The sequence below is a fragment of the Bombina bombina genome, chromosome 6 (genome assembly GCF_027579735.1).
Source record: "Bombina bombina isolate aBomBom1 chromosome 6, aBomBom1.pri, whole genome shotgun sequence".
NCBI classification, from domain to species: Eukaryota; Metazoa; Chordata; class Amphibia; order Anura; family Bombinatoridae; genus Bombina; species Bombina bombina.
Window position 1 is genome coordinate 410,673,290 of NC_069504.1, and position 21,196 is coordinate 410,694,485.

The following is a 21,196-nucleotide window of genomic DNA, read 5'->3' on the forward strand; positions in this document are numbered from 1 at the left end:
AGAAGGTAATCATAGAGGTAATAAAGTGTTGGTTATGCAAAGGTGGGGAATTAGTGATAAATGGATTATCCATCTTTTTAAACAATAACAATTTTAAAGTAGATTATCCCTTTGATGAATGAGTGAATGAGAGTGTTGCATGTGAGTTTTATAAATTGTGCATTTGTTTGAGTACTGTGGTGGTGCATTGTTTGCAGAACATAGAATGGCTATTATACAATATTCATTTATTGGCTACCAATGATATTCATCTGCAAATACTGCACCTCACAACACTATGACAGTGTATTATAGCTCTTGACCATTTCATAGATCCAACAGCTCCATTGTACTCTAAGTGTGTCCCTTTATTGTCTTCTACAGTATTTTATTTAAATCATATTTGTACAGCTTTACATTCTGTTAGAGCTGTTACAAGTTTCATTATATTAAAGTATATTTAATATTAATCTTTGTGAGTTTCTACGTCTGTACAAATGTGTATCTTTTGTGTTTTTGTATTTGTTTAATTGTATTTTTAAACATATTTTAGCTCAACGGGCATGTTGAAAACAAATGAATTACTGTTAATGTATTGCACAGTTAAAGAATGTTTTATAAATGTTTGAAAACCAGCTAGCGCTAATAATTAATTTGAATGAAAGTTCCAATTTAGTTCTGGGGCTTGGCTTTGAGTGACAATAACTTATGCATACTATATAAAATATTTGTCAGTCATAATGCCAGAACAAATAATTATTTATATATTTATTTATTAAATAATTAAGTTGCAAGTACTCTTAAAATCAAGTCATGGGGAAGATATAGGCTTTCAATTTACATTGTGATCAAAGAGCTGTTGGTTTTGACAAGAAACAATTTCCTTTTAGAGCGCATGCTTTGAATAATGGTTGTAATGTGAGCTAGCCATTAATTTTATTGCAGGAAAATGACAGTAATGTTCCGACTGACATGTATGATTGTGTTAGTATTCAGTAAATATATTTGGCAAAGCAGCTGACAGAATTGACAACCTTTTTTGATTTTTTAGTTAATAGCACATATATTATTTTTTAAAGGTTTGTGGAAGTCCATACTTAATATACAGGTGAAACTCGAAAAATTAGAATATTGTGCAAAAGTTCATTTATTTCACTAATGCAACTAAAAATGTGAAACTAATATATGAGATAGACTCATTACATGCAAAGCAAGATAGTTCAAGCTGGGATTTGTCATAATTGTGATGATTATGGCTTACAGCTCATGAAAACCCCAAATCCACAATCTCAGAAAATTAGAATATTGTGAAAAGGTGCAATATTCTAGGCTCAAAGTGTCCCACTCTAATCAGCTAATTAAGCCATAACTCCTGCAAAGGGTTCCTGAGCCTTTAAATGGTCTCTCAGTCTGGTTCAATAGGAATCACAATCATGGGGAAGACTGCTGACCTGACAGTTGTGCAGAAGCCCATAATTGACACCCTCCATAAGGAGGGAAAGCCTCAAAAGGTAATTGCAAAAGAAGTTGGATGTTCCCAAAGTGCTGTATCAAAGCACATTAATAGAAAGTTATGTGGAAGGGAAAAGTGCGGAAGAAAAAGGTGCACAAGCATCAGGGATGACCACAGCCTGGAGAGGATTGTCAGGAAAAGGCCATTCAAAAGTGTTGGGGACTTTCACAAGGAGTGGACTGAGGCTGGAGTCAGTGCATCAAGAGCCACCACACACAGACAGATCCTGGACATGGGCTTCAAATGTCGTATTCCTCTTGTCAAGCCACTCCTGAACAACAAACAATGTCAGAAGCGTCTTACCTGGGCTAAAGAAAAACAGACCTGGTCTGTTGCTCAGTGGTCCAAAGTCCTCTTTTCTGATGAGAGCACATTTTGCATCTCATTTGGAAACCAAGGACCCAGAGTATGGAGGAAGAATGGAGAGGCACACACTGCAAGATGCTTGAAGTCCAGTGTGAAGTTTCCACAGTCTGTGTTGATTTGGGGAGCCATGCCATCTGTTGGTGTTGGTCCACTGTGCTTCATTAAGTCCAGGGTCAATGTAGCCGTCTACCAGAAGATTTTGGAGCACTTCATGCTGCCTTCCGCAGACGAGCTCTATGGGGATGCTGACTTCATGTTCCAGCAGGACTTGGCACCTGCCCACACTGCCAAAAGCACCAAAACCTTTTTCAATGACCGTGGGATTCGGTGCTTGATTGGCCAGCAAACTCGCCTGACCTGAACCCCATAGAGAATCTATGGGGCATTGCCAAGAGAAAGATGAGAGACATGAGACTGAACAATGCAGAAGAGCTGAAGGCCGCAATTGAAGCATCCTGGTCTTCCATAACACCTCAGCAGTGCCACAGGCTGATAGCTTCCATGCCACGCCACATTGAGGCAGTAATTGCTGCAAAAGGGGCCCAAACCAAGTACTGAGTACATACAGTATGCATGCTTATACTTTTCAGAGGTCCAATATTGTTCTATGCACAATCCTTGTTTTATTGATTGCATGTAATATTCTAATTTTCTGAGATTGTGGATTTGGGGTTTTCATGAGCTATAAGCCATAATCATCACAATTATGACAAATCACAGCTTGAACAATCTTGCTTTGCATGTAATGAGTCTATCTCATATTTTAATTTCACCTTTTAAGTTGCATTAGTGAAATAAATGAACTTTTGCACGATATTCTAATTTTTCGAGTTTCACCTGTATATGAATATTTGCCACTGATGTGCATAAAATGTACAATAGAAGTTTTCAGTGTGCAATGTGTTATGGATTTGTGGTTTTCCAATTGTTTTGCAGTGCCTTACTTTTAATCTTCCATGCCCTTTTATAATTGTATTAGTGTGTAGTAAAAATATTTGCTTGCAGAATTTACAATAAACCTTATTTTCCATTAATTGTTATTTAGACCATTTTGTCATAAGCAGTAAGTTAGATTTACTTCAGTGAAGAAAAAAAATGCATTTATCACGTAGCACCATAATTCACTGATTCATTTTCAAGCAATTTAACATATTACCATAGCACTGAGTGTATTGATGAGAATGTGATAGATAATCGAAAACATGTTTAAACAACTATTAACAATTGGAAAATTATTGATCAATCATTGTAAATAATTGTTTGAGATAGACACATATAGATTTTCTAGCTGCCAATAATAAACGATTATCTCCTAGATTCAATGCCATTTCTAATAATTATCTAGTCAAAAAAAAATCAATCAAAACAATTTCTGTTATCTTCACTTTTTTATTCAGAGTTTTCAATTTAGCATTTTTTTATTTATATTTGATATTTTTTTGTCGGGTCACTTTGTAGCAGAACAATGAAGTAAGAATGTTATGGTAGTGTTGATTACATTATTCTCTCTCTCAATTTTGTATTATTTAATCTAATCTTTAAACTGTGGCAGGCTTAGATGCCACAGTATAAAATAAAATACATATCTATACCTTTCTTGGAGGCTTTCTGAGACATGGGGGCATATGTATCAAGCTCCGTATGGAGCTTGATGCCCCGTGTTTCTGGCGAGTCATCAGACTCGCCAGAAACAGCAGTTATGAAGCAGCGGTCACAAAGACCGCTGCTCCATAACCTGTCCGCCTGCTCTGAGCAGGCAGACAGACATCGCAACAATACAACCCGATCGAGTACGATCGGTTGATTGACACCCCCCTGCTGGCGGCCTATTGGCCGCGAGTCTGCAGGGGGTGGCGTTGCACCAGCAGCTCTTGTGAGCTGCTGGTGCAATGATGAATACGGCGAGCGGGGGTGGCGTTGCTCGCTGTATTCAGCGAAGTCTGGCGGACCTGATCCGCACTAGCGGATCAGGTCCGCCAGACTTTCATAACCAGAGGCCATGGAGGTGAAGTGACTTGTGTAGGGTGTCCCAGCTGTGTTTTGTGGGAGGAGCCATTATGGAAGAAGCATGTCACAGGCAGGGCTGGGCATGTCATACGCGCAGCCGATATAGACCCAGGAAACTGAACTATTAGCCTTGATGACAGTAGATGCATAAGGTACAGAGGGCAAACCAATGAACCTGTAACAATCTCACAAGATATGGGATGGTTGGGAGATGTGTAAATATATGAATATTCCCAACAAAGATCACAAGTCTGATTCCCATGGTGATATCGATATCAATCAGTACACAGGTGACAGCAAATCCTTTTTTATTTTTAAGGAGATAATCAAACAGGCTATGTTTTGGCATAGTATCCCTTATTCATGCCATACCTGACAAACACTAACCACACACTTATATACTCTAATACCACTAGGAGGCGCTAACAAGCATATTAACTATTTCCTGACAATCCATATTTCTCTAACATTATTCAATACTGATATAATAAAGTATATATATATATATATATATATATATATATATATATATATATATATATATATATATATATATATATATATACACAAAATATATATCTAACTATACATCAAATAGAAAGCAACAAGAAATTAACCAATAATACACTATATTTACTTTCAGTTTACATAATGAATTTCAATCAATATCAAACCAACTCAAGGCAATTTTATTTTTCAATGTGGGACAGACTGGGACAATAATTCTATAAGACAGGAGGCCAAAAATAGGTATTGTGCTGGGAAAATCAAGACAGTTGACAAGTATATATATATATATATTTTTTTTAAATGATGAGTATTGTCAATAAAAAGTTAACATTTGTTTAGAATGAACAAATACAAAACACTTGTTATTCTTTAATAAAATTACCATCTCTGCAATCAGGCATAACCATGGGCTAGATGCAAAAAAACGATATCTTCCCTGTGAGTTACTACTGCAAGAGTCACTGGGTCTACAAGTTCAGTGAAGTAATGCAAACAATTACACCAAGAGCTATTTCCTGCATTATTTTTTGACAAGGTGAAAAAATATATTACAAATAATGTGGAATAAAATGTTCTAACCATTATAAATTCATATTTTGTATTTCTGAATAGCAGTGCCTTTAGGGGCTAAAAACCACATGGTGAATTTTATATTGTTTGTTACCTAAAATGGGTCTCATAGTGTTAGTGAGGGGATTACATAGAGCATTGCTAGCTCCTTTTCTGTATCAGTCACTAAGCCATAAATAGTGTGTTGCATGTAACCCCTTATCTATGGACAGATCTGAGTTAATTTATTATTAACAGTATCTAAAGAACATCAGTTTGCCAGTCTTAAAATATGGGTTAAGAAAATGAATTGAACAACAGTGAAGCATTGATTTTGTATAAAAGAAAATAGCAAACTGTAATAAAGTTACAATACAATAAAACACAACAGTTGATAAAACCAAACAAAACTTAAAGGAATATGAAACCCAATTTTTTTTTCTTTCATGATTCAGATAGAGCATGCAATTTTAAACAACTTTCTAATTTACTCCTATTATCAATATTTCTTCGCTTTCTTGGTTATTTGAAATAGCAGGAATGTATAAGCTTAGGAGCCAGCCCATTTCAAGTTCAGTACCCTGGGTAGCGCTTGCTGATTGGTAGCTCCTAAGCTAATATCCCAGCTTTTCAAATAAAGATACCAAGAGAATGAAGAAATTTTGATAATAGGAGTTAATTAGAAAGTAGCTTAAAATTTCATGCTCTATCTGAACCATGAAAGAAAAAAATTGAGCACATTTTATGAGTATGTCATGGAAAATAAATAATCAAGTAGATATTGCAGTACTACTAGCTTAACAGTACCTGTAATGTGTACAATTATAAAGAAAATTAATATTCAGAATACACAATGCTTGCAAGAGAAAAGCAAAATAACAAGCATAAAAGTGTTACAGAACAACCTCTAATGAAGAATAAAGAAAATACTGCTTATAATTTGGTAATTGAGATTTTTATAAAGTGTATTTTGGGCAAAGTAATCTTCCTATTGCCATTTATAATAGGGGGACCAGTCATCCCTTTGTCCCTAGACTTTAGATGCCCTTTTTTTTAATCACAACTGTTTATTTTTTATTATAAATACACGCAACTCTTGCAATGGTATTATTTTTACATCCATCACAGCACTATGGCATTCAAATACAGTATGTAGCTATTAGCAGTCCTGCATTTAAGGAACTACAGTTCCCTGCATGCTGCGGTGGTGGACACATGTAAAAGGAGGCGGGAGAAGTCTGTGTGCCTTTTTGATGCTGTCTGATTGGGAGTGGGGGTCGGTGACTTGTGCGCAAAGAGAGAGTTGACTAACAGAGACAGAGCTGATCTGGAGAGAGAGAGAAAGAGAGAGAGAGAGCAATTGAATGCCAGAGAGCATTTAGTCATTAGAGAGAGAGTTTTAAAGCAGAGACAGGGCTGAACATTCATAAATAGATGGAGTTTTCTGCCTAAGCAACTTTAAAATCACCAGTTTTGACATAAAGGAATTATTTGATTGGTTTGAAATGCTACAACCAAAGCCTAGTGTAATAATTCCTCTTTTTCATTTTGAGTATGTTGCATTTTGTTGATGAAGTGTCTCTTTTTTGATCACTCTAATTTATAATTGTTTTGGTGTGTAGTAAATATATGTGGCTGCTTACAGAATTGAAAATAAACCTTTTTTTCAATTAATTGTTTTTTAGTTAATAGCACACATATTATTTATAGGTTTGTGGAAGTACAGAACAGTTACTTAGATGTGAAAATGTAAAAATAATTGTGTGTAAGATTTACATCAGTAAGTGTAATTTATTCCCCCAAAAAATTATATTAAACGTTATTTGGCCTCGATTTCAAGTGGAATTATACATTTTTATTGCTCATGAGCCCTAACTACAGTCTTAGCACTCCCAGGTTTGTACTGGTAAAACAATAAAAGAAAAAATGAGCGCGCAAGAGAAAGACTCAGTTGCGCTAACTTCCAACCATGCTAACTCCATCTCCCCATAGGCTTCGATGGGATGCGCTAAAGAAAGGAATGAAAAAGTCTGCTGTATGCTAATTTAAAATGCAAACTTTATTGTAATCCACAATTAAAGACTAAAGCTCAAAAATAAAAAGGGCAAAACACCAAGGAAGGCTTACACCTTGGTTTTCTATACTTTTTATTTGTGAGCTGTCATTTTTAATTATGGATTACCACAAAGTTTGGATTTTATAATTAGCATACCGCTGACTTTTTTGTTTCTGCAATATTGCCAACCAGATACCGTATTACTATACAGTGTTGGCTGCTTACATTTTCAGCAACCTTTAATGATATCACCCTCCTTTTAGATGCACGTGGGATGCTGCGGTGTGTAGTGTTTTCTGGGTAGTGGGTTACAGGCATTGGTTCTGAAGGAGTGGGAGCTTTAAGTAACACTTGAATGATTATTATATACATTAACTTTACAGTGGCCTGGCATATTACAGTTATTGTCTATATATTTAGAGACATAACATATAGGATTCTGATACTGCTTATGGTGTTTTATATTGCACACTTAAAGGGACACTAAACCCACCATTTTTCTTTCATGATTCAGGTAGATAATACAATTTTAAACAACGTTCCCATTTACTTCTATTATCTAATTTGCTTCGTTCTTTAGATATCCTTTGCTGAAGAAATAGCAATGCACATGGGGGAGCCAATCACGCGAGGCAACTATGTGAAACCACCAATCAGCAGCTACTAAGCCTATCTAGATATGCTTTTCAGCAAAGGATATCAAGAGAATGAAGCAAAATAGATAATAGAAGTAAATTAGAAAGTTGTTTAAAATTGCATTCTCTTTCTCAAGCATGAAAGAAAAAGTTTGGGTTTCATGGCCCTAATGTTTTTTTAATAGAAATACTTGAAATTCCTATGTTCTTCACTTAGAAGAAAATATTTTTATTTAAAAAAAAAATATATATATATATATATATATCTGTATATACAATATGTATCTATCTATCTATCTCTCTATCTCTATCTCTCTATCTATCAAGTTTCAGCTAGATTAAAAGCAAAATGTAAGAGTTAGTTACAGCATAGGTAAAGTCTTCCTCTGGAGCTGCAAGAATAAAAGAGCATAAGTAGGAAACTGCCAGTGAACCAATAAGTAGTAGCAGTTGTACAACCCACCAATTACAGGCCATGTTCTGTTGCAATGCTTGTGACTTCCGGAATTTTAGCTATGTGTTTTACTCATTTGTGTTTTACTCATTTGTAAAAACATAGCTATCTATGGTGACCAATGCAAAACATTTCTCTAATAAATTAGTGCATGTATTTTTTTGCATTAGAATGTCCCTTTCATGTATACTAAAGTAATAATTAATCTGATTACCGTGCAGCATCTTTCATTTGCCTTAACACAAGGGCGCCGAATTTTCATGCTGCGAATGCAGCAGTTTCCACGCAAGCCAGAAACAAAAGTTAAGAAGCAGCGGTCAAAAGAGATAGAGGATAGCAATCATCCCGATCACATACAATCGGAGTGATTGACACCTCCTGATAGCGGCCAATTAGCCACCAATGTGAAGGGGGCACCATTGCAAAAGCATTTCACATGAAATGCTTGTGCAATGATAAATGCTGACAGCGTATACTGTCAGCATTTATCAATGTGCGGCATATATGATACGCTACAGCGGATCATGTCCGCCCGACACTTGATAAATTGGCCCCACGGAGACCATTTATTATATGAAGAAGAAGCACTAGTAATCTAGTCATTTATGCTGCATTTATGTATTTCAACCTTTATACTTTGTTAGGATATTTCAGTAGCAGTTTTGATATTGCACATATAATTGTATTAAAGGGACGTAAAGTCAAAATTAAACTTTCATGATTCAGATAGAGTGAGTAATATTAGACTAGATAGGAATTAGAGATTTTTTCTATTTGAAACACCTATCTTTTTATTGGATAACATTCATTTTTTTTTATTTTAATTTTGTTGTTTATTTCTTTGTATTTTAACCATATATCACTTTATTACATGATGCAGATAGAGCAAGCTTTCTGAGAAGCCTCTGGTTCTATCCAGTGAGACCATAATAAAACAGACATACAAATATTTGCATAACCCCTATCTGGGCACTTAACACACCCATATATATTATTGCCAGGACATATGAATAGAAGAAATTATTATATAACAGGCTTTATAAGGTCCCCCCCTAGGTTTTCAATAACTAAACATCACAGCTTAAGGGATATTAAAAGTTATTTCTTTCTTTATTTTATTTTTGCACAGAACCTCTGATTTATTAGAATGAGGGCCCATGATAGTAATGTCACACCCAACCAGGTGTTTTTTGATGCTAAGAAGACAAGAAATTATAAGATTATCTAAAGGCCCTGATTACAAGTGACGCGCTATTGTTAGCACAGAAAGCTATATATAGTAATATCGCTGGACTGCACTAAAATTAGCTTGCATATTGATATTACAAGTCCATGATAAAATATATCAGAATAAGTTTAGTGCGGCTGACATTGCTGTAGCACACCTATTACTTTCAATGGAAATCGCAATCACATTAAATATTGATATTCCATGTTGAATGCTATGGGTTGCGCTTGAATGAAAGCCCAAATAGCACTAGAAGAATAAGCGAGACCTAAAGTATAATGTAAGGATTATAAAAAAGTTTCACAAAATACATATAAAACATTTACATTGAAACAAGTTTAAAGGGTTAAAAAGGAATATGGTATATGGCAAAATGATTGACTGGGAAGGGTTCCAATGTGTGTGCGTGTGTGTATATATATAAATAAATAAAACTTCATGCACCAAGATCCTGCACTCTCAATACCAGAACAACCTCTGGGTTGCACACCAAAAAATCATATATTAATTGCAGATGCAGAAAGAACTCTCCGTTTCTTAAGTCAAATTATTTAATTAGTACTGTATATATGTATGTATGTATATGTATATATATAAAAATAAATATGTGTATGTGTGTATGTATACATATGTATTTATGGGTTTGTATATGTATATATGTATGTATGTATATGTATATATATATAAAAATAAATATGTGTATGTGTGTATGTATACATATGTATTTATGGGTTTGTATATGTACATATGTATGTTCACACATATATGGGGCAGATTTATTAAGCAGTTTATGTTGCTCATTCCACGCAGCCGGAATCAGGATTTAAGAAGCTTGTGCAATGATAAATGCCGACAGTGTATGCTATCGGCATTTATTGGTCGGGCGGACATGATTTGCTACAGCGAATCATGTCCGCCCACCATACAGTAGACTCATATACTGTGTATATATATATCAACTTTAATATGTTAATGTTTTTTTTATTGAGTTTTGTAAATACAAAAAACTTATAAACATTAAAAACGTTTCGCAATATACGGAATAACACATTTGTTACATGGAATTTGACAATATAGAGTGGTGTGAACCAATGTCCATAATCGTGTCTCAGTGTGTGAGACATAAATCAAAAGAGGCAAGAGTCCAGGCTTAGTAATCTTCTGTATATTGCAGTTTAGTTCTTTTGTTTTTTTCCTTATGTTAATGTTTTTTAATAGAAATACTTGAAATTCTTTGTGTCTGATTGTGTTTGGTTGAAGGCATGCATTGTTGGATGTAGGTTAGGGACCCAGGGAGGAAGAGCCCTTGACATGGTCCCGTGCCTATTACTATTTGGCCAAAACACATAGGTAAAGTCCTGCTCTGGAGCTGCAAGCATAAAAGTGCCTAAGAAGGAAACTGCCAGTGACCCAATAAGTAGTAGCAGTTGTACAACCCACCAATTACAGGCCATGTTCTGCTGTAATGCTTGTGGCTTCCAGAATTTTAGGCACTTTTATGCTTGCAGCTCCAGAGCAGGACTTTACCTATGTGTTTTGGCCAAATAGTAATAGGCACGGGACCATGTCAAGGGCTCTTCCTCCCTGCGTCATTAACTAGTGTCTGTAATGCAAAACTTAGAATCTCTAATTAAAGGGTTATGAAACCCATATTTTTTCTTTCATGATTTAGAAAGAGTATGCAATTGTAAACAACTTTCTAATTTACTTTTGTTAACTAATTTGCTTCATTCTCTTTATATTCTTTGCTGAAAAGCATATCTAGATAGGCTCAGTCACTGCTGATTGGTGGCTGCACATAGATGCCTTGTGTGATTGGATCACCAATGTGCATTGCTATTTCTTCAACAAAGATATCTAAATAATAAAGCAAATTAGATAATAGAAGTAAATTAGAAAGTTGTTTAAAATTGTATTCTATATCTGAATCATGAAATAATTTTTTTGGGTTTAATGTCCCTTTAATTAGATTATGTATTTTTGCACTAAAATGTCCATTTAAACCAATTCTACTTGGGTTTTTTAAGAACCAGAAATGTGTTTTCACACAGTGCTGCCTTATACTGCATTTACACAGTGATCCCACATTACTACAAACGAATTTATAGGAACAATTTATCAAAGTCTCAAAGCTACAGCACTATGTAAAAAAATAAAACTCTCTTCCATTTCTGTTTACAAAGAACAATTCTGAAATCAGTAGTGTCTGCTTCTTTTCTTTGTGCTATAATAGTGGACTCATTATTACAGAGAGTGCTCTGATAAAAGATCCAAAAATAAAATTTGCAGCTTGAGAATTACAGTACTTGTCAGCCGTATGAAAAAATGTTTCAGTACTCAAAGTAAGTTATTATTAAAAATGTATGAAATTGTACTGCATAATATAGAGGCTGTGCCAAAATGTATACAGATAGAACATTAACATATACTGGCACAAAAGGTAAGGAAAGTGTGAAGCAAGACAGACTGAGCTTCAATAGAAGCCCTTTCATGGCAGATATCGTCTCTGGGCTTCTGTTACTATACTCGAGGGAGCTCATGTTATTAAGTACAATATTTTAATGTTGCAGTACTGCAAAGACAGAGAGAACTTGGTGATCTGGGATTCCCCTGTGGCAATTATACAATATAACGTGTCTATTTTAAAAAGAAAAAAAAGAGAATAAATATCTCCTTTAAAATAAAATGCTCTCTTCTATATTTTATGATAGTTGCCAACTTAGATATCACAAAGGATATATATTTCTAATATATAAATGATGTTTGAGTGATTGGACATTTGGGGAAACATAAAAGGCCTTTCTATAATCTTTGCAAAATGTTAATTTAGAAGAGATGAAAGAGAATAAAACAAAATTCCATAATTCTGTACAAAATGTTAAGAATATTTTATTATATGTAACAAGAGAATAATATTGATGAAGTAGACGCACTGTTACAGTATGACTATATCTTATAGCAGTGTTTCTCAACCGTTGTCCTCAAGTACCCCCAACAGGCCACTATAGCTGAAAAAGTGCACAGGTGAAGTAACACCATGGTTACTAACCTGCTCTTACTCATCAGTTGATTATTTCACCTGTGCACTGGTTCAGCTATAATAAAAACCTGGCCTGTTGGGGGTACTTGAGGACCACGGTTGAGAAGCAATGCCTTATAGAACTAGTCACTAAAAACATGTTAGTATTCTTGCATAATTTCAAAAGCATTTGTATTCCTAGGGCCTGATGATTTAAAGCTCTCCGCTTATGCCAGATGATTTAAAATAATCTGTCAGTGTTATAAAGTCAATGGCGGGATGATTAAAGGCATATTTTACACTGTGCACAGTGTATCTCACTAAGGGGCGTAACATTTCTATACGATGGCGAGATACATACATATAGGAAATACTTCAAATACTCAATAAAATAAGAATTTTCAAAGCGTATTTAATGTATGTTGTAACAACTGGATTCATATTACACATAAAAAAAGAGTATAAAAAGTACACATCCAATAGGTGTTAAAACCTGCTGCAAATTATACATTATTTCTTAAAGGATATGAAACCCAAACATTTTCTTCTGTGATTCAGGCAAAGCATAAGATTTAAAAAAATATATCAAATGTGTACCAGACATGTGCATGCTCTTGAGTTCATGTCCCTGCTTTTCAACAAAAGATAACAAGAAAGTTTGATAATAGAAATAAAATTAGAAAGTTGTTTAAATTTCCAAGCTCTACCTGAATCATGAAAAAAAATTAGGTTTCATGTCCCTTTAAACAATGTGAAAAAAAGTATTCAATGCAAACTGTTAAAGGGACACTGAACCCATTTTTTTTTCTTTCGTGATTCAGATAGAGCATGCAATATTAAGCAGCTTTCTATTTTACTCCTATTATCAATTTTTCTTCTTTCTCTTGCTATCTTTATTTGAAAAAGAAGGCATCTAAGCTTTTTTTTGGGGTTCAGAACTCTGGATAGCACTTTTTTATTGGTGGATGAATTTATCCACCAATCAGCAAGGACAACCCAGGTTGTTCACCAAAATGGCTGGCATCTAAACTTGCATTTCAAATAAAGATACCAAGAAAATGAAGAAAATTTGATAAAAGGAGTAAATTAGAAAGTTGCTTAAAATGTCATGCTCTATCTGAATCACACAAAAAAATTGCGTTCATTGTCCCTTTAAACTTGTACTGGGGGTATATCAATTTCCTCGCAATTGGAGTTAACCACCAATTATCAAACACTACCCAGTTCAGAGTATTGGGTTACACTTGCTTATTGGTTGGCTGAATGTAGTCACCAATAAGCAAGCGCTATTCAGGGTGCTGAACCTAAAATGGGTCGGCTCCTAAGCTTTCATTCCTGCTTTTCAAATAAAGATACCCAGAGAACGAATAAAATTTGACAATAGGAGTAAATTAGACTATTGCTTAAAATTGCATACTCTATCCAAATCATGAAATAAAAAAATTGGGTTTAGTATCCCTTTAAACTGACGTACAGGGACAATAAGAAAATGCTATAATGCATTAGAACACTTTCTTATTGAACTATTGTTTGTCTATACCTAAAAGCATATTAAATACCTCATATATTCTCTACAGTCATGTGACAACATACTAGATGAGTGTGATTTATTTTTTTAATATATCAGCATTTTGTTTACTGCAGTTTTTCAATTATCAAACTGCACCCACCATTCACATTACATGTTACTGAAGTAGACAACATTCGCCACTGTCCTTTTAGTTAGCGAAAATTCCTTTGCTTCGAAGATCATTACGTAATTATTGCTGACACCAAATAGGGGCAGATATGTAGCAGGGTTAGGCTTATGAAGTCTGTAGTGTGCTTCTAGTTCTAGTTAAACTACAGGAAAATGGGACAAAATAAATTATGAAATTATGAAAGTATATTGCAAATTTGTTTTGCTATGCATAAGTAAATATTTTATAAAACAATCTCAAAGTGTTACATGCCCTGGAAGACCTGCAAACAGGTTAAACACATAATTAAAGTCTGCTCAACTGCAGCAATGCAGGTCCACTCCAGAGCTAAACATGGCGATACTCACCTCAGGATCAGCAGTGCGTAAATGTAAGATCATATTAACTGGAATTAAAGCAGTAGTGTGTTAGAGGGTACTTTGAATGATAGGGAGCCCAAATCATTTTTGTTGTTCTTCCAATTTACAAAAGTTTTAACAGCCATAATGCTGTTAGTCATTCAATATTTTTACAAACACTCTGCTCTTGCAGGACAAGGAGGGGGATAAAGGGAGGGAAAAGGGGTATTTAAATAAGGAAAACAGGATCTAGAAGAAACCAAAATGACACTCAACCCTTAGGGGCCCATTTATCAAGCTCCAGGTGGAGCTTGAAGCACCCTTGTTTCTAGCGAGCCTTCAGACTCGTGAGAAACACCAGTTATGAAGTAGCGGTCTAAAGACCGCTGCTCCATAACCTGACATTGCCGCAATTCAACCTGATCGAGTACGATCGGGTTGATTAACACCCCCCCTGCTAGCGGCCGCAAATCTGCAGGGGGCGGGGTTGCACTAGCAGCTCACAGGAGCTGCTGGTGCAATGCTGAATACAGAGAGTGTATTGCTCTCCGCATTCAGCGAGGTCTGTCGGACCTGATCCGCACTGTCGAATCAGGTCCGACAGACCTTTGTTAAATAGGCCCCTTAATATTTAAATTTGTCTCAACCTTGGTAGAATACTCACATTTTTACCTCAATTAGAACCATGTATTCAACTGCATTTCATTAGCTAACACATTTTAAAACAAATATTATGAATTAAAGAGACTGAAGAACGAACATAACAACTACAACATAAGTATATTAATGTAAAATGTATTACATGTATTAATGTATATTGTAATATCAGAAGTAGGAGTCCTGCAGGCCCATTTATCAAAGGGCTTGCGGACCTGATCCGACACTGCGGATCAGGTCCGCAAGACCTCGCTAAATGCGGAGAGCAATACGCTCTCCGCATTTAACATTGCACCAGCAGCTCACAAGAGCTGCTGGTGCAACGCCGCCCCCTGCTGACTCGCGGCCAATCGGCCGCCAGCAGGGAGCTGTCAATCAACCCGATCGTATTCGATCGGGTTGATGTCTGGCGATTCCTGTCCGCCTGTTCAGAGCAGGCGGACAGGGTTATGGAGCAGCGGTCTTTAGACGGCTGCTTCATAAGTTGTGTTTCTGGCGAGTCTGAAGACTCGCCAGAAACACGGCCCTTCAAGCTCCATACGGAGCTTGATAAATGGGCCTGTTAGAGTGTTAGTTACGTCTAAAAAAAAAATCATGCTTATAATATATAAATACTTTACTGATTTGTAGTCAATTGCTATTGTGATATAGCTGCCTTAACTGAATTTAATAGTCATCAGACAGTAGATGTGTACCTACTTCCACTTTAAATATATAATTATACACCAGTAAGCCCTTATACAGGTTTTTTTGTTCTTTGCTAGACCGTGCCTATGGGTTTCTTTGAATCAGTATTTTTAGTATTAGAGAACATTGGCTTCTTAAAATAGATAATTGCAAGTTGTTTTCTTTATATAAAAAAAAACCCTGTATGGCTGACAAGTTAGCTTAATACTTGCAGGCAAATAGAATTTCACATTGTTATTGGGATTATTATATGGTTTGTATCTGATTCTGTTTTAAATGTTTCTAGTGCTGTCTGCAAGCCAATATCAGGATTTGAGTTTATTTTGTTTAGACCTCATTTGAAACAACCAGCCATCCTATCTGGCTCCTGCAAACCTATGGATTACTATAATATCTCCAACTAAGCAATGTAATATCCTAGGATATTCCAGACCCAAAACCCTAGATAATTATTATTATTATTATTATTATTCTTTATTTATAAAGCGCCAACAGATTCCACAGCACTGCCCATGGGTACAAGGATAACAGTACAGTGGAGAAACAATACGATAAGACACAAAATTTTACAGACAAATACAGGGGGAATTGAGGGCCCTATTCCCGTGGGAACTTACAATCTAGACGGGTAGGAGGATTGGAAACAGGAGGTGGGGACTGCAGAGATGAGAATGATATTAGTGAGGAGATAGAGGGCAACTGTTAGTTAAGTGAAGTTATTCTGTTGATAAGTTGGGTGATAAGCTTCCCTGAACAGAAAGGTCTTTAGGGAACGTTTAAAGGAGGGGAGGTTAGGGGCAGGTCTGACATCTCGAGGAAGTGCGTTCCAGAGGGTTGGTTCCGCACGAGAGAAGTCCTGTAGTCTAGCATGAGAGGAGGTGATGGTAGAGGACGCAAGAAGCAGGTCATTGTTGGATCTTAGGGGACGGGCAGGAGTATATTTGTTGATGAGTGAGGACAGGTAGGGTGGGGCAGCATTGGTGAGGGCTCTGTAGGTCAGGTTGAGAATTTTGAATTTAACTCTGTTGTGAATGGGGAGCCAGTGAAGGGACTCACAGAGAGGTGCAGCAGAAACAGAGCATTGAGAGAGGTGGATTAGCCTGGCAGATGCATTTAGGATGGATTGGAGGGGAGAGAGGCGGGAGAGAGGGAGGCCAGTTAGTAAGTTGTTACAGTAGTCAAGTCGGGAAATTACCAGGGAGTGGATGAGCTGTTTGGCAGTTTCAGCACTCAGAAACGGACGAATTTTGGAGATATTACGTAGGTGGTTGCGGCAGGATGAAGAGAGCAGTTGGATGTGGGGAATGAAGGACAGATTTGAGTCAAGCGTGACTCAGAGGCAGCGGATTTGGGGTGATGGGGAGATAGTGGTGCCGCCAACAGTGATAGAAAAATTAGAGACTGGAGTGGAGCTAGAGGGGGGAATTATAAGTAGTTTGGTCTTGGACATATTTATTTTTAGGTGGTGAGAGGCCATCCAGGAGGAAATGCCAGATAAGCAGTCGCTGATGTGAGAGTTGACAGAAGGAGAGGGTGCAGGGGTGGAAAGGTAGATCTGGGTATCATCAGCATAGAGGTGATAGCTGAAGCCATAGCTGTTGATAAGTTTACCCAGTGAAGAAGTGTAAATAGAGAAGAGTAGAGGACCCAGGACAGAGCCTTGAGGTACTCCAACAGACAGGGGCAATAGAGAGGAGGAGTCACCAGCAAAAGAGACGGAGAAGGATCTGTTAGAGAGATGAGAGTGAATCCAGGAGAGGGCAGTGTCACAGAGACCAAGAGAACTGAGAGACCGTAGGAGAAGGGGATGGTCAACAGTGTCAAAGGCAGCAGATAGGTCAAGTAAGATGAGTATAGAGTAGTAGCCTTTGTTTTTAGCAGAAAGGAGATCGTTAGTAACCTTGGTTAGGGCAGTCTCAGTTGAGTGTTGGGGACAGAAGCCAGATTGCAGGGGGTCGAGCAATGAGTTGGAGGACAGGAAGTGGGTTAGGCGATTGAAAACTAGTTTTTCAAGGAGTTTTGAAACTAGTGGGAGCAGTGATATGGGGCGGTAGTTTGCAGGGGAGTTAGGATCTAGGGAAGGTTTTTTCAGGATGGGGGTGACCTTCGCATGTTTGAAAGAGGTAGGGAATGAGCCGGTAGAAAGGGATAGGTTAAATATGTGAGTAAGAGCCGGAGTGAGGGTGGTAGAAAAAGGAGGAATTAGATGTGAAGGAATAGGGTCAAGTGGGCAGGTAGTGAGGTGTGAGGAAGACAAAAGGGAAGCCACTTCACTCTCAGTGGTTGGAAGGAGGGTGCAGAGAGTGGCAGAGGGGGTGACTGGGAGCGGAGTTGGGAGATTGCAGTTTTGTGTTGGGATGTTTCCTCGGATTGCAAGTGTTTTATTGAGAAAATAGTCAGCAAGGTCTTAAGCACTGAATGCAGATGAGGGGGGGGTGCAGGTGGGTGGAGGAGAGAGTTGAAAATGGAAAAGAGTCTTTTAGGGTTTGAGGAGTGAGTGGATATAAGAGAAGAGAAGTAGGTTTGCTTAGCTAAGCGTGGGGCAGAGGTGTAAGAGTAGAGAATGAACTTATAGTGCATGAAATCAGATTCAGAGCGGGATTTCCTCCAGACACGTTCAGCAGTGCGGGAGCATTTTTGCAGGTGACGCGTTTGTTGGGAGTGCCAGGGTTGGAGCTGACGACGTGGGGCTTTGCGAGGTTGGGGTGGAGCAAGAGTATCAAGTGCAGCAGAGAGAGTATTGTTATAGTGGGTTATAGCAAGGTCAGGGCAGGATATCGTGGAAGTGTGGGAGAGGTGTAGTTGAATAAGATTGGAGAGTTGTGGAGCGTCCACAGTGTGCAGATTTCTACTGGTACGGGGGCGAGAGGGGGAAGTAGGTTTAGTATCTATATTAGGATTAAAGGTGAGCAGATGGTGGTCTGAGATAGGAAATGGGCGACATGCAATATTAGAGAGAGAGCAGAGATAGGATAATACCAGATCAATCGAGTGTCCATCGCGGTGGGTAGGGAATAGGGTGGATTGTTAGAGGCCGAAGGAGTTAGTGAGTGAGAGAAGTTTAGAGGCAGCAGGGGCAGATGGGTTGTCAATGGGGATGTTGAAGTCCCCTAGGATTAGAGCAGGTGTATTTGTGGAGAGAAAGTAAGGAAGCCAGGCAGCAAAGTTGTCAAGGAATTGGGAAGTTGGTCTAGGGGGGTGATAGATAACTGCCACTCTGAGAGAGAGAGGGGAGAACAGGAGAATGCAGTGGACAAAGGAAGAAAAGGAGAGAGATGGAAATGTGGATAGGTACTGATAGGAGCAGGAGGGGGAGAGTAAGATGCCAACACCGCCACTGTGTCTCTCACCTGGCCTAGGTGTGTGGCTAAAGTGAAGACCACCGTGTGTGAGAGCAGCAATGGAAGCAGTGTCAGAGGAAGATAGCCAGGTTTCAGTAATAGCTAAAAGGTTGAAAGCATTGGAAACAAACAGGTCGTGAACAGTTGTAAGCTTGTTACAGACGGAGCGAGCATTCCAGGTGGCACAAAAAAAGGGAAGGGTTAGGCGCTGTGTATTAATGGAGATGAGATTGTTGGTATTGCGTGACCTAGAATTTTTGCAGTGAGAGATAGAGCAAGAGTGTAAAAGTGTGGTGATTGCTGCAGGGCCAGGGTTAGGAGAGACATCACCAGCAGCAAGCAGTAGTAGCAGTGAGAGTGACAGAAGGTGAGAGTGAGATTTGTGGGAGCGGGAATGATTAGACACAGGAGAGTTAGAGGGGGAAGTGTTTCTAAGGAAACACATTTAATTGCATTGTCTCATCACTAATAATATAGTTTCAACACATCACAACTAGGAAGGGCTCATTCATGATATTAAAACCTCACCTTGATTTTGAGTGGTTAAGAGAATCTTTAGGTTTTCCTAAATGATCCACTATGTGGTATGTAATATATTACACCTCATGTTTTTGCAGCCAGGATAAATGCAAAACTAGTGCCCAGTATTAATGTATATCATGTCCCTTTAAGGTTGTGTCAAGGAAGCTGTAATGTATATAGGAATCTTTTTTTGTGAAAAGTTCTTTTAGGATATAATATATATTTTATATTTAATTTTTTTTTAAAAAAAGAGCACCCCAACACTACTTTATTAATAACTTTTTAGTGGTTATTATGTCATAGCAGCATATACAAAAAAAAGACCATACAAAAATCTAAAGAAACATACTACAGTATATGTGGAATGGACAATGTTATTAGGCATTGTAAATATATGTTAAACGAGAATGTAAACATTTTGCTAAGCAGTTATTTTAATAGAATATAACTTATGTAATGCTGTATTTGTTTTATGGTAACCACTTCTTTAAAGGGACATTTTTCTTTGCATTAATGTTTTGTAGATTATCCATTGATATACTCCTGGGAGTGTTTTTGTAACAATGTATAGTTTTGCTTATTTTTTAATAACATTGTGCTGATTTTCAGACTCCTAACCAAGCCCCACAGTGTCAGATATATACACACGTTTACAGACTCCTGCAGGCTCCTGTTTATGTTATCTGTCTTTTCATATGCAGAATATTGGGGGAGGGCGGAGTGTCTGCTCTTCTTGTTTTTCCAGCCCCTTTCACTGGGTGTCCCGGTCAACCTCATCATCATCAAAAGTGCCAAACTGGAAGCTTCTAAAGTTTTTAAAGGTTTTTATACTGGATTTTTAGATCAGTATCTGTGCATATCCTTCTTTATAGTAGTGTCTATTACATGCAATTATATGAAAATTGGTGTGCACTGTCCCTTTAACTGTTCCTTCAAGTAAATCTGGCATGGGGTTTAGTTTTAAACTATAAATATAGTAATTCCATGATCAGAGTTGTTGCAGAATAGTTTCTTTAAACATGTTTTTAGGATTACAGAAAACTATAAAAAAAAAGAGTTGGCAAAGCTAAATATAAGGTGGGATCAACCATCAAATTGCTTGTGCCTCAGTGAACTGAAGCTATAGCTAACAGAACCGGAAAAGGTAAGGAGGTTGTTGGTTTTCAGTGCTGAATATTTGAAGATAGATAAAGATATATTGAAAGTAATTGATGGAACCAATATGTGAAACTAGGGTGTGATCAATATAGTTCCTCATCATATCATAAAAAATAAACGTAAATAGACATGAATGTATATATATACATGGGTCATACAAGGTGGGAATCATAGTGGATGCATCAAAGAAAAATTGTTTGATATTGTACTATATTTTATTGATGTTTGTATATACCTCAATTAAACATGTAGTTCTGTTTGGGATACATATTTTTCTGCATTAAGCACACCTGCAGAATGTTTGACACAAACGTTTTATATGTATTTGTCTATTTACATTTGAAACTGATGTTATTAGATGGATTAATAAGATCCAGCCAGAACATACCTAATAGAGGGGTGTGGCTTGTTAAAGGATTTGGATAGGTTGTTAATTGTTTAAAAGCCAGCTCTTTCAATTAGAATACAGAAGCCTAA